This window comes from Orcinus orca, chromosome 11 (assembly GCF_937001465.1).
Source record: "Orcinus orca chromosome 11, mOrcOrc1.1, whole genome shotgun sequence".
Lineage (NCBI taxonomy): Eukaryota > Metazoa > Chordata > Mammalia > Artiodactyla > Delphinidae > Orcinus > Orcinus orca.
The window spans coordinates 100,445,823-100,459,681 of NC_064569.1; positions in this window are offsets into that span (position 1 = coordinate 100,445,823).

The window sequence follows — 13,859 nt, forward strand, 5'->3', positions numbered from 1 at the left end:
CTAAGTCTGAGGTTTGTCAACACCCTAGGTCGTTGGGTTCTGAATCCAAAAAGAGCAACGTGTCCTGTATACCACTTTTTCTCTCCATATTTTGGGCACTTTTAACATATTGGGCAATTTTGACTGGTGGTCATTGGGAAGGGAGATGCTTCTAATGTGAGTGCATGTGGTGTGTGCACATGTAGGTGCATGTGTGAGTGTGGTGTGTGCACATGTGTACATGCATTGTGCAGTGTGTGCATGTATGTGACACACACATGTGTTCTGTGCACGTGCATACTCATGTGCATGTGTGTGCACACATGTGGTATGCACGTTCATGTGTGGTGTGCACGGTATGGTGTGTGCACATGTGCATGCATGTGTGGTGTGTGCATGTGTGTACATGCGTGCACGTGTGTGTTTTTCCTGGGTGGCTTGGTGTGATGACGATGCTTGAAGTGGGAGAAGAAAGAAGCAGTTAAATAATCACTGATTCTTTACAGCCCAAAACCCCCAACCCCCCTGGAAGACCTGTTTCCTGAGCCTACAGTCAGAGCTCTTGTAAATACCCAAGACTGCCTGTTAGTTGAGAACGGAATAAAAGGGAGTAGCTTCCTTCGGGTCGAAGCTCATACTTCACAGACATGCAGGACTGTGGTTGCTTTGTTCTCTCTTGCATTTCATAGACCACTTCCAGGAACAAGGCTTGGCCCCTCCTCCAGACAGAGAGGGTCATTTTGTGCAGCTCCAACGGGGATGCAGGCCCCCCAGGGCTGACTTGGGGTCTGTCCCCCTGAAATGCTGTGACTCTGCAAATGCTCTGTGGGACTGCACCTGGGCATTCCACACCCGGGCATCCTGCACCTGGGCATCCTGCACCCGGGCATCCCACACCTGGGCATCCCGCACCCGGGCATCCCGCACCTGGGCATCCCACACCTGGGCATCCTGCACCTGGGCATCCTGCACCCGGGCATCCCACACCTGGGCATCCTGCACCCGGGCATCCCGCACCTGGGCATCCCACACCCACCTGCCTTCCTCCCCCTTCAGAGCTCATGGCTCTCAAGTCCTTCGGCCTCCTAATGTGTTAGTATTGACCTTCATGACACCCCCCGTGGACACAGAGCCAGGGGGGTTCTGACCAGCCCAGGAAATGGGATGCCATGTCCTTCTGGGAGACTGGCTCTGCCTTTGTGGGGGAGTAGCCAGGATGATATCATTATTATGTGTGTTCAGCTATATTATTGTGGATTTTGTTTATCATTTGGATTATTATCATTTGTTTTTATTTGCATACTTTTCAGTGTGTGATTTTCTGACACCAACCAATGCTCCAACACCAGCTCATTGCCCTACAATTCCGTTCAATTCTGACACTAACTGTGCAGACCCCATAGATTAGGGTTCAGGCCCACCAGACAGCCCCCACTTCGGATGTCAGCCACAAATGGGGTTTCCAGGCTGCCCACGCTTCTACTGGGCCAACTGCAAACTGGGGGGCTCCCCTGACCCCTCTCTCAGGTTTAATAATTTTCTAGAATGGCTCACAGAACTCAGTGAAACACTTCACTTACATTTACCAGTTTATGATAAAGCCTCCAACTCGAGAGCACTGAATGGAAGAGATCCCAGGACAGGTGTGGGGGTGGGGCGGAATGGAAGAGATCCCCGGACAGGTGTGGGGGTGGGGTGGGGGCGTCCATGCCCATCCCTCCCTCTGGGCGGGCGCACCACCTTCCCAGAACCTCCCTGTGTCCACCGACCCAGAAGCTCATCACATCTCATTGTCCAAGAGTTTCTGTAGGGCTCAGTCTCCAGCTGCTTCCCCTCCCTGGAAGTTGGTGGGTGGGGCTACAAGCCAACCCTTTAATCACTGGCTCTCCCTGTTGACCAGCCCCTTCCTGAAGCTACCTAGGGGTCCCACCTGAGTCACTCTATTAGCATAAACTCAGGGGTGATCAAAAGGGGCCTCTTTTTTAAAAAAATATTAATTAATTAATTAATTAATTTTTGGCTGTGTTGGGTTTCGTTGCTGCGCGCGGGCTCTCTCTAGCTGCAGCGAGTGGGGGCTACTCTTTCATTGCGGTGCACGGGCTTCTCATTGTGGTGGCTTCTCTTGTTGTGGAGCACAGGCTCTAGGTGAGCGGGCTTCAATAGTTGTGGCATGTGGGCTCAGTAGTTGTGGCACATGGGCTTCGTTGCTCTGTGGCATGTGGGATCTTCCCGGACCAGGGATCAAACCTGTGTCCCCTGCATTGGCAGGCGGATTCCTAACCACTGTGCCACTGGGGAATCCCGGGCTTCTTATGAAAAACAAAAGATGCTCCTATTACTCAGGACATTCCAAGGGTTTTAGGAGGTCTGTGTCTGGAATCCAGGACAAAGACCAAATATATTTTTTAATACCCCGTGGCAAAACATTTATAAAATGTTACAGTGAGTTACGTGCTGGTTGTGAAAATGAGGTGCCCTCCTGGGATTGAGGTTTATCTGTACAGAAGAGAAGATGTATCTGGACACATCTTCCCCATCCCCCATCCCCACATTTCAACTCCCGAATCAACACCAGACCTGAGATTCCCTTCGATTCCCCAGGATCCTGGTGCCAAATGGCCCCATTAGTCAATGAGTTCCAGAAAATCAATAGTGAAAATGCTTGGTGAGGTCTCTGAGCTCTGGCCAACGCTCTCCTCCCTTCCACGAATGAATAATGGCCGTTGGGGAATATCGAACCGCAGATACATTGAGGGGGCACAAACCATTTGCCCAAGTGATTTCAAAAAAAAAGTTCTCAACCACCCGCCCCCCGCTGGTCTTCTCTGATTGTTTTGCTCAATCTACAAAATTGCTTTAGATTACAGCATGGCAGGCGATCTCCTGGCCTGCTTTTCTCCCTGAGGTTTTCTCTGGGTCCTTCTGCTTAAATTCTAATTAGGCTGCAGGGGAAGGAAAGAAGGGAGCCTACTGTGTGACAAGCCATGCCTCGGGGCTTCTGCTTCTAGTTTTGCAGGTGGGAAAGTGGGGTCTGCACACAGACCCCAGTGGGGCTGGCAATGAACCTGAACCTGTCTTCTTCAAGCCTCACGTTCTTTGTTATTTCATTTTTCTTGGACAGACTGTAAATGTGGCTTTGGCGGTCCCCGAGGCGGGGTCCTGATCACCATTCCCACCGTGAGGCAAGCAAGGGGCCGATGCCGGGACACGTGGGTTCGCCCTGTTTCTTTGCCTCCCTCCTGCTGCTGCCCTGTATCCCCCTTCTCCCCTCTATGACGAAATTCAAGCCCCACCTGACACACGTGAGTTGCAGGTTAGACCTGGGAGACCTCTGGGTGTCCTGAGCTCTGAGATGTCAGGACTTTAACTCCTGAGGCAGTTGGAGGGGGTGGGCAGCCCCCGAATCTCCAAGCATTCCAGAGAACACTCCTGGCTTGAAGCCCATCACCCACCCCACCCTTGACCATCCACACCAGGATCTGGAATGTCCCAGGGTCTGGGAAACCTGGTCGCCCCACCACATTGGACCTCAGCAGGTGAGCAGACTGCTCTCTGGGACCCTGACATGGGGCATCGTAGGGGGAGGCCCAAGGGTGCCAGAGGTATTGTCTCCCCAGACCTAGTGTTTCTCAGGTCAGCCCCACATTTTGCCCTCCAGGTGACTTGCTAGAAACCCCCACCCCCCGCTCCAGTGACTGGACTGTTTCGGAGTGACTCTCAGGACTCATGGTTAAGACAAATCAGAATAATGCCTGTGGGAAAGCTTTATCCTGAGGATCCCTCTATAAACTTGAAGAATTATTGTTCATATGTTTCCAAAATAAGAAAGGGAGTTGAGAGGACCCTAGGATTCCTTTCACTCAACACAGTTGAGTGAAAGTCAGGAAATTCAATTACACTTGGTCCCGTATCGAGGGGCAGATGAAAACTTAATTTATTTCAGCATCTCATACAGTTCCTACAAGGTTCTTCTCTGCACTGAGGGAAGAAATATAACAATTACAGCTCATAGTTGCAAAGGGTTTTACCGTCAGCAAAAGGCTGAGGCCTCCCAGGCTGAGGCTGTGACCTCGCCCTTGTGGCTAAGGTCACAAAATCTGTGACAACCCCCGGGAGGCAGGCTTAGGGGCTCCTCCTACAGAAGAGCTCAGGTGGGAGAGGAGGTGACATGGCCAAGGTCACCCAGACGCCAGGCAGATCCAGGGCTTTAGCTGTGACCTCTGGACTCTTTATCTCCTTGGTCTCAAGGAAGTTAAGAGACCTGTTGATAAGGCATTAAATGCCCTTTTTAAAAGATGGAGACAGAAGGGGACAAATCCAACGCCACCTAGCTGTGGAGGGCTGAGCTCATGTGAACGACATTGGGAGGAGCCAGCATCTGAGTTCACTGGACAGGGCTTCCTGCAACCTCCCTGCTGCCCTCCTGACGCCATGCCCCTCTCTGCCGGCCTCCCAGTCTCCACAGTCCCCCAGCTCTGGACACGGATGCCCGGACTCAGAGGTCTTCCTTCCCCTCCACTGATCCCTGGGTGGTCTGCTTAGAACCACCCTCCCGGTCACTCTCAGGCATCATTCCAGCCCTCGCCCCTTCCTGACTGCAGAGTTCATACCCTGGGCGAGTTTGCAGCTGGCAGGGCAGCCTGGGGGGGAGGGCACCACCTGCAACCCCAGCATCATAGGACGGCGACCCCAGAATGGCCGGGGGTCCAGGTGGCGGCCCTCCTTGGGCTTCGGGCTCTGAGGGCATCATTGCAAGACGGTGAAGGCTGCCCACCTGCATGGACTTCAAGAGATGGAGAAATCAGTGTTGCTGTGTTGGGTCCATTTCTGCCCCAGAATCCACCTTTCCTGGTGAAGGCAGACTTCGTGTGGCCTGCACTTGGGACAGTCCATAGAGTGACCTCATGCAGGTGAACTGGGTTGTTCATCCCAGGGAAGTGTTAAAACCCAAGAGAACATGAGCTCCAGGAGGTTAGGGGATGCCCAACCCCTGCTCTATCACAGGGGTTCCACAAGCGTTCGCTGGCTGAATGGTTTTTACAGCCAAGGAGAATGAGACAGAGGAAGGTTAACTAGAGAGGTGACCTTGGACCACAGACCTCGACGGTGCTGTTTCCTCACCAGTAAATTCGGGATCATGACCCACTGGTGACGGAGTAAACCCCTCAAGTTCACCTGCTGGAATCCTAACCCCCAGCATCATATTTGGAGAACGTGTCTTTAAAGAGGTGATTATGTTAAAAGGAGGTCTTTGGGGTGGTCCCCAATCCAACACGACTGCTGTCCTTATAAGAAGAGGAGATCAGGGCACAGTCAAATGATCAAGTGAGAACATGGAGAAGACGGCCATCTGCAAGTCAAAGAGCGAGGCCTCAGAAGGAACCAACTCTGCCGACACCTTGATCTCTAGCCTCCAGAATTAGGAGAAAATAAATTTCTGTTGTTTAAGCGGCCCCGTCTGTGTGGCTTTGTTGCAGCCGCCCTGGGACACCAGCACAGCACCTCACGGGGTTGTGGTGACGATTCAGTGATGCCACCTGGTAAAATGTGAACTGTGGATACGGTCGAGGAGGGGGCGGAGATGGTGAGCTCAGCACCTCCTCCCTCTGCCCCAGGCTCCAACTCCCTGGGGATGGTGTCTGTCTGCAGGCTCTCCCTCCAACTGGCCCAATGCTCTGAACTCTCCCCGCCAGAGTAACCCCAAGCCAGGTGACCGCCAAATCCTGATCAACCTCCAGACCGTCTGCGGGCTGACCACCTGGGTGCTGTGTTGAGTGGGAGGCTCTTCAGCAGGAAAATCATCAACTTCTTCCCAGGTAACCTCTGCCCTCTGGTTCTTCTCAGACGTTGTCAAACCTTAGAATATTCATTTACGTCAAGTCTACCCAACAATTTCCAGAAATTAGGTGTCGACATAGGATGTCCCTCCTCCCGCACAGCAGACCCAGCCTGGGCGCCATCTGAGCTGGGATGGGGGAAGCTACGTGGGTTCGCTGCACTGCCCTCTGTTTGGGGCTCGTTAGATAATTGGAATTTGATAGGAACGATGCTGTGATGATGCTGATAGCTGTCATTTTTTCTCCGTGCAGTCATCTTGCCCACGTGGTTTGCATCCTTTCCTGTAATTCTTGCAGTGATCGTAGGTGCTGTTATCCTCTGACTTGTTCTCCAAGGTGAGGAGGACTCCCAAGGTCAAGGCGAGGGGACCTCCCAAGGTCACACAGCTCGGAGGACTGTGCAGGACCAGGGCCAGCTCTGCCAGGCTCCAATGTGCTGCCCTTCCTCCCGATGCCACCAGATGCGGACTTATTATTAATTTGCTAATTAAGCCCTACTACTGGGTGTGTTTTCATGTTGCATCAGCCTGCTGAATGGCGGGACCCAAATGGTTCGGGCCATCTGCTCCTGAAATCTGTCCTGTTCACTTTCCTTCACCTCTGCATTCATTTCCTTTGGTGGGAGCAGTGGGGAGAGCCTGGCCTGCATCCCTGATGGCCAGCCCCTTCCCTTGAAAAGAACCCTTCAGGGGCTCAGGCCAGGCCTAGTTGGTTGTAGGGACAGAAAGCAGCTGTAAGCACAGGAGGGGATGGATTGGACCCATCCAAATCCAAGATCGAGAAGCAGATCCTGGGGTCTGGTGGCTGGGCTGAGGGCTCAGCTCTCCCCAAGGGCCCCTCCCTCTTGCTTGTCTTTGTGGGTCACCGTCATCCCCGCTCTTACACTGACGTCCTCATAGAGGCTGGAGGCCAGGAGACCGTGAGTAGGGGTCCTGGGCTCCAGCCTCTATAGCAGGTGCACGGGCTGTGGGAACTTGCCCTGGGAGCCCTCCTGCACTGGGGTCACTGCTGCACCTGCTCTGCCAGGGCCTCCACTGTCACCTACCCCTCTGGTCCCCTGGCTGCCTCGCTGCAGCTCCTCCTAGGGGGTTGGGGCCAGGTCAGCTCCAGGCCACGGGTACACATCTCGTGTTCTCTTGAAGGCTTCCCCTTCTGTACGTTGGTCCTGAAGGAGACCTGGATCCCAGGGCATCTGGGTGGTGGTTGGGCGTACCCACACACTGGTAGCTCCTTCCCCCCAGGGGGCCTCTGAACCCTGGTCACGCTGACATGTGACTTCCGTCCTGGAAACCTGGTGGACATTCCTGAATGTGGCTAATCTCAGCCTCTGAGACTGTTCCAGCCTCCACTCCCGCGACGCCTCCCGATTCCCATGCTCAGAGTTGGCGGGTTTCCTAATCTGACCTCTGCTTAGGCCAGTCAGTCGTTCTCAACTGGGGGTGACTATGCCCCCCCCCCCCGGGAACAGTCAGCAATGTCTGGAGACATTCTGATGCTCTCGATGCTCCTGGCGTTAGTGGGTAGAGACCAGGGACGTGGTCGGCACCCCACAGCGCCCAGGACGGCCCCTGTGTCCATAGCACTGAGGTGGAGAGGGTCAAGCGGACTCACCCAGGGCTCCCTGGTCCCTAACGGGGCCTGTGGCTGCTGCTGGGGAATATAAGCTCTTATTTAGATTTTTGTGCGTTTCTGTTTTTCATCCTGAAAATGCATTACCTTTATAATGAAGAATATACATTATTTTAAAAACTAGGGGAAGGTGAAGACACCATTTGCTTATCATCCTGGGGCCGAGGTGCTTTGAATTTCGATGCTGGAGCCCATGCCTGGGAGGGCAGAGCCCGGGGGGCAGAGCAGCTCTCTCGACCCCCGAGCTAGGAGGTCCCAGATGACAGGTGGCATAAGGGGTCCCAGTCCTGCTGCTGTCTCACTCTGTCATGTCCACGGGAGGCCTCAAGACCTCTCACAGCCCTGATGGCTCATGGCATGAGGACCTGGAGGGGCCCAGACTGCCCTGTCAGGTGCTGCCCTGGGGGTTCTTTGAAACAAGTGGCCCACGGGGGTGCTGAGCCCATGGACCTGACCTCATTCCCAAGTTCGGTGTGGGCTGGACAACCGCTGGGTGCAGGGAGCCGACACTCTGCCCCCAGGACACCGAGGCACCCCTGGAGGACGCTCAGGATATAACCCCCATGGATGACACCGTGCTCTGCGCCCCTGGAGAAGAGCATATTAGGTGGGAAGTGCTTTCACCCCTAAATGGTTCACATGAATAATTCCTCCGCTCCTTGAAGGCCGAGTTCCTCTGTGCTGGAAATTTACCGGGCCAGCGGGCCTGCGGTGAAGTTGTTGTCATGATAGAAGACGGCAGGCGGCCCCCTTCCCTCCTCTCCCTCCCTCCCATGAGGCTAATTTCTAGTGGTCCTGTTGGATTTGCTGCCCACCTCGTTCCCACGGTTATGTTACGATTCACTGGCTGACGTAAGTGTTAAAGGTCCCTAACTCACACTGCTGGTAGCCTCGGGGCATAAAATGCCTCAAAAACTCCCTCCCTGTAGCAAGGTCTATTTTAACTTACTGTTGCTGACGCACCTCCTGCAAACGGCCTCTGAAGCTGGGAGGGTGGCTTGTCTTTAAGGCTGATAGAGAGATGTTTGACCACGAGGCCGAGATTGCCTTCCCGTCCCAGGCGCTGGTCCTCTTCTCGCTCACTCTGGGGCAGGCTGTTCACGGCCATCGCTGGCAGAGCCGCAGGGACCCCCGGACATCCTTCTGTGCACCCAAAGGCAGCCTCGTCATTCCCATCAGGCAGAGGAGCCGACGTCCTGCTCAGTGGTCCCTGGGATCCGCCACCAGATGCACGATGAGCTCCTACAGGGCACCGGGTACCCACTGGGCACGGAGGCTCAGAGACACAGAGGCAGCCCCCTGCCTCCTGGAGGTCACGGCCCAGAAGGGAAACACAAGTCAGAGGCTTGGACCAGTCCTTGCCAGCTCTCTCTCATGCTAGGTGGCGGGGATCACCTGCATTTATGCCTTATTCCCAAAGGCTTTGCTTGTCTTTCAAATCACAAGATGGTCATTAGCTATTAATAATTGAAAGCTGGATCTCGAAGAGATCTCTGCACCCCCATGCCCATGGCAGCGTTATTCACAACAGCCAAGACATGGAAGCAACCTAAGCGCCCGCAGTCGGATGAATGGCAGAGAAAATGTGATATATACGTGCAAAGGAATGTTATTCGGCCATAAAAAAGAAGGAAATCCTGCCATTTTTGACAACATGGATGAGCCCGGAGGACATGATGCCGAGCGAAGTAAGACAAATACCGCGTGATCTCACTTACTTGTGGAACCTAAAGTGGTTAAACTCATAGAGGCAGAGAGAGCGGTGGGGGCCTGGGCGGGGAAATCAGGAGGTGTTGGTAAAAGTGAGCGAAGTTTCAGTTGTGCAAGGTGAGTGAATTCCGGGGATTGGGGATCGACTACAGAGCCTGGTGCCTGTAGTTAATACGCTGTTTTGTTAACTTAAAATTTTGCTAAGAAGGCAGATCTTATGGTAAGTGTTCTCGTGAGGGCAGAGGGAAATGTGGGAGGTGATGACTCTGTTTACAGCACAGATCGTGGTGATGTTTTCACAGAGAACACTTGCACACTTATCTCCAGATCCCACTGGTTGTGCAATTAATATGTGTATTGTTTGGTATGCCAATCATTCCTCAATAAAGGGTTGTAAACACTTAGCTGATTTCTAACACAGAACGAACTGTGGTTTGCTAAGCTTTGTCACGGCGGAAGAGGGTGCTTACCCAGGCTCTGGGGGGGTTGTGGGCACCCCAAGGAAGTGGGGTCAGCCCAGCCTGGGGTCCCCAGGGGGAACTTCCAGAGGCACGAGGCCCAAGCTGGGTCCTGGAGGATGAGTGTGTTCAGCCTCTGCTTCCGTTTCTGTTTGATTTGCCAGGACCCCTCCTGTAATTCCATCAGGGCTTCAGTACTGAGGACCAGCTTGGGGGATGGGAAATACCTGCTCAATTTTCAAGACAGCCTTCTCCAGAATTCCCCTGAGGGGCCGCCCTGCATCCTGGACTGGATAGAACCCCTGGCTCTGTACCTCCACAGCCCCTGTGTTTCCTTTCCTTAATCACTGGGCTAACATCAATTTTCCTTTTAAGGTCTGAGCTGCAGCGCGTGGGGAGGGGGCCCAGGGGCCAGCATGGAGCCCACCCAGCTGTTCACAGATCTGCCACTGCGTGAGGACAGGAACCTCTAGGCCCCCGAGGCTTAGTGAGCACTGCTTTTGACGTTCATCAGCTCGAGAGAGAGGGCTGGTTGGGGACAGGCAGCAGGAATGGAGAGACCAGGGTAAGGGGGAAGCTGGGGGACCGGGGCTGGGGGTGGGGTGCGGGCCTCTCCTCCTCCTGGGCCGTGAGGACGTGCACCGTCCAGGAGGATGGACACTCAGGATTTTCTGTCTCCCTTTGACTGAGTCCGTGCTGTTAGCATCTCGAATGATATCTGTCAATTCTAAGTCATTATTTATTTTTCCAGCAGAGCCTGAATTCTGAAGTGTCCTTTTTCCAAAAATTGAAAATCGATGTAGTGCATGTTTTTGTGTGTTTTTAGTGTTAACTGGAAATTGTTTCTGAAAATGACAGTGCCAACAAGGAAATCTCTGCTCGACAGAAACGACGCAGGGAAGACCAGGGTGATTTAGGGAGAGGACAGCACGGGGCTCCGGGTCACCAGTGGCCCCCGCTGGCCGGGCCCGATGGCTGCCCCTCCCCCCTCACAGGCACCTGCCTCTGTGTGTCCCGCACACGCCCCGTGGACTCTATTCCTGGGTCTGGCTGCGTCCTGAGTGCTTTGCTCTGCCCTCTCTCCCTGGTGACTGCCCCTCTCCACAGCTTCAGCGGCCCCATGTTCACTGAGGACCCCCAAATCGCATCCTTTTCCCAAGCTTCCTGCTCGGTGGACTCACACAGCAAATTGCCCTCTGGGTGCCCCTCCACGCCTTGCTCCCCCAACATTGTGTTCCTGTTTTAATCAATGGGATTATTGTTCAAGAAGCTGCCAGGATGGAGCCTTTGGAAACCACCTTCCATCCCTCTAGTAACTCATGAACAGCACCCAGAGGGCCTTTGTTTCCGTGGATTCTACTTCAGTGAGCTCTCCCCGCCTCTCTGTCGCTCCTGCTTTAATGGAGGGCGTCCTTCTCAAGCACAGCCCACATCCAGCGGCTCCATTCAGGTGAGCACTGAGTGGCTGCAGAGTCTGGTCTGTAAAGAGACAAGTCACGATGTGCCCTTGTCAGCAGAGAGGTTTCTGAGTCGATGGTCTAGACCATCACCGGGACCGCCCGTTCTTGTGGGGTTCTGTAGCTATAGCATTTAGCAACCCCCCCGCCATTGGACCCTCTCACTTAACTGTGCTTCTGTCTATAAAAAACGTGATTGCACTTCAGTGTCTGGAACTTGGAAACCCTGGAATAAAGCAGTTATTATATAACCCAGACAAGTCAAGGGTGTTTCTCTTTGTCAATAAACCATTTATACATTGAGAAAGTCCTGCACGGAGACACTCCATCATGCAATTCAATACAAAGCCCTAAGAGGGAAACACAGAATTAGTTTTCTCGAGGAACCTCTCATTAAAAAGTTCTAAAAAGCCACAGAATTTATGATTTAGAAACAGATATTTAAGACTATATAATCACCCCTCACAAGGAGAAAAGGTATATATATATATATATTTTTCTCTTTACCAATGAACTATATTTAGACTCTAATTGAATATGTTCCACTAGTTGTGGGAGAAACTATCTTCCATTTTCCTATTCTTTCTTACTAAAATAACTTTGGTGTTGGGGGAGAAATGTGTCAGCTAGAATAACTATACTTCCTGTTTCCCTTTGCAGTTAGAGGTGATCTTGTGGTACATCTGGTCAATGAGGGGTAAACAGATGTCATGGGGGATTCCAGGAAACGTCGTAGCCCCATCACTTTTCTCTTTTGCTCCTGTTGAAGTACAGCTGTGATGGCTGGAGCAGAAGTCACCACCTCGAGGCCTGGAGGGAAAAGTCTGGAAAGCCCTGAAATGCTGAACCAATGCCAGACACCACCCAGCTGTGAACATCTCATTAGGTGAGAAAAATAGATCTGCTTTGGTTCAGTTATTGTTTTCTGTTGTTCTTGTTGTTATTCCAAGCTGGACGAAAATACCTCACCAGTTGTCTTTGTCAGCTCGTGCTGCTGTAAGGAAATACCATAAACTCGGGGATTTAAGCAACAGACATTTGTTTCACACAGTTCAGGAGGCTGGAAGTCCAAGATTGAGATGCTGGTAGATTTGTTTCCTGGTGAGAACTGGCTTCCTGGGTGCAGACGGTTGTCTTCTCGCTGTGTCCTCACATGGAGGGAGGTGGGAGAGAGAGAGAGGGAAGGGGGGAGCATTTTGGCATCTCTTCCTTTTCTAGTAAGGGCACTAATCCTGTCATGGGCACCCCGCCCTCATGATCTCATACAACCGTAATCACCTCCCAAAGGCCCCCACCTTCTAACATCATCACATCAGGAGTTGGGGCTTCAAAATATCAATTTGGGGGGGATGCAAACCTTTGGTCCATGACACCTGTGCACGAGGGGTGTCCCCCTGTTTTTGATGGAGATGTTACCAGTGCTCTACTCATGGTCAGATACTCTCGGACAAAGCTCTGTGCTAAGTACTATTGAAGAAATTCAAATACACTTCAACATAGTTGGTATTTTGAGCCTTCTGTAGTTTAAAAAAAAAAAGAAACATTTATTTTTATCACTCCCTTCTTCCCCTTGCTTCAAACCCCCAAACCGCAGCAAGGTTGCAATTTGTCATCTGGGGAACCATGAGTACCGGGAGTTGCTCTACGTCGGAAGCTTACCAAAAATCCTGGGTAACATTTTAAAAGACAAGGGCTTTCCGAGAAAGTGCAGTCGCTGTACTCTCAGTAGAGGCTTTGTCTTGAAAGATGGTGGGAAGTATGGGGAGTAGCAGCCATGACGTCTGGAGTTGACGGCCCAGAGGTGTGGGCCAAGGCAGGTTTTCCTGAGAACCTCAGCTTGGAAGGCAGGTCTGAACTGAGAAGGAGGCAGGGAGGGGGCGACCTCCTTGGGCCACCCCACAGGGCTCTCATGGAGTCGGGGGCTGCTTCTGACCAGCTGCAGTCTCCACGCTGCTGATCCCAGCATCCACCGATGGCTGGAAACATTCTAGAGACCTCTGATTTTCTTCCCGTGCAGCTGGGTACACTTTCCTCTTGACTACATCTGGCCGGGCTGCACAGAGCTCTTGGGTGACTCGTAGGAATGACCTCGCTAGTGCTTCCTTCCTTGGCTTCCAACAAGAGGTGAGAAGTCCATTTTTGGTTTTCCTCTGCAAACTTAACATGGGAAATTAATGTCTGTCGTTCAGGCGAGCAGACTTAAGAATTCCTTCCCGTTTAGAAATTACACAAAAACAGCCAACTATCTGAAAGGGAATCGCGTTGCCCCAGTTCTTTTCATTGCTGCTAGGAAACTCCATGGGAAAACCAAAAGTTCAAAATCAAGGTGTTGAAAGGCACCGTTCCCTCCGGAGTCTCCAGAGAGAATCTGCTCCTTGCTTCCTGTCAGTTGAGAAAATTGAATCAGAATATTTTGGGGGGATCAGCTGACTTAAGCCACAACACAGCCGGTGCATTCCTCCTGGATGAGACGCTTTTCTCCCCAGACGCTTTTCTCCCCAGCAGAGGAGAATCCACCCAGGGACAGAGCTTCCCTTGCAGGCGATGCTGTTACAGACCAGACAAATTGTACTTTGCAAGAAATAAGATTTTCTTGTAAGGAGCCAGGAGTTAGGGGGCTGGCCTGGGTTTTTAATGGAAATCACTGTTCTTCCCTCTCGGGAGGGATGGCTCTGCTGTACCTGGGGCTAGCGGACGGCGTCTTGAAACGTTCTGTCTGTTCTCATCACACCAACAGCATATTGTCAGGCAGCCTGCAGACGTGGTTCTCCAGCTCAGGAGGTCAGCAG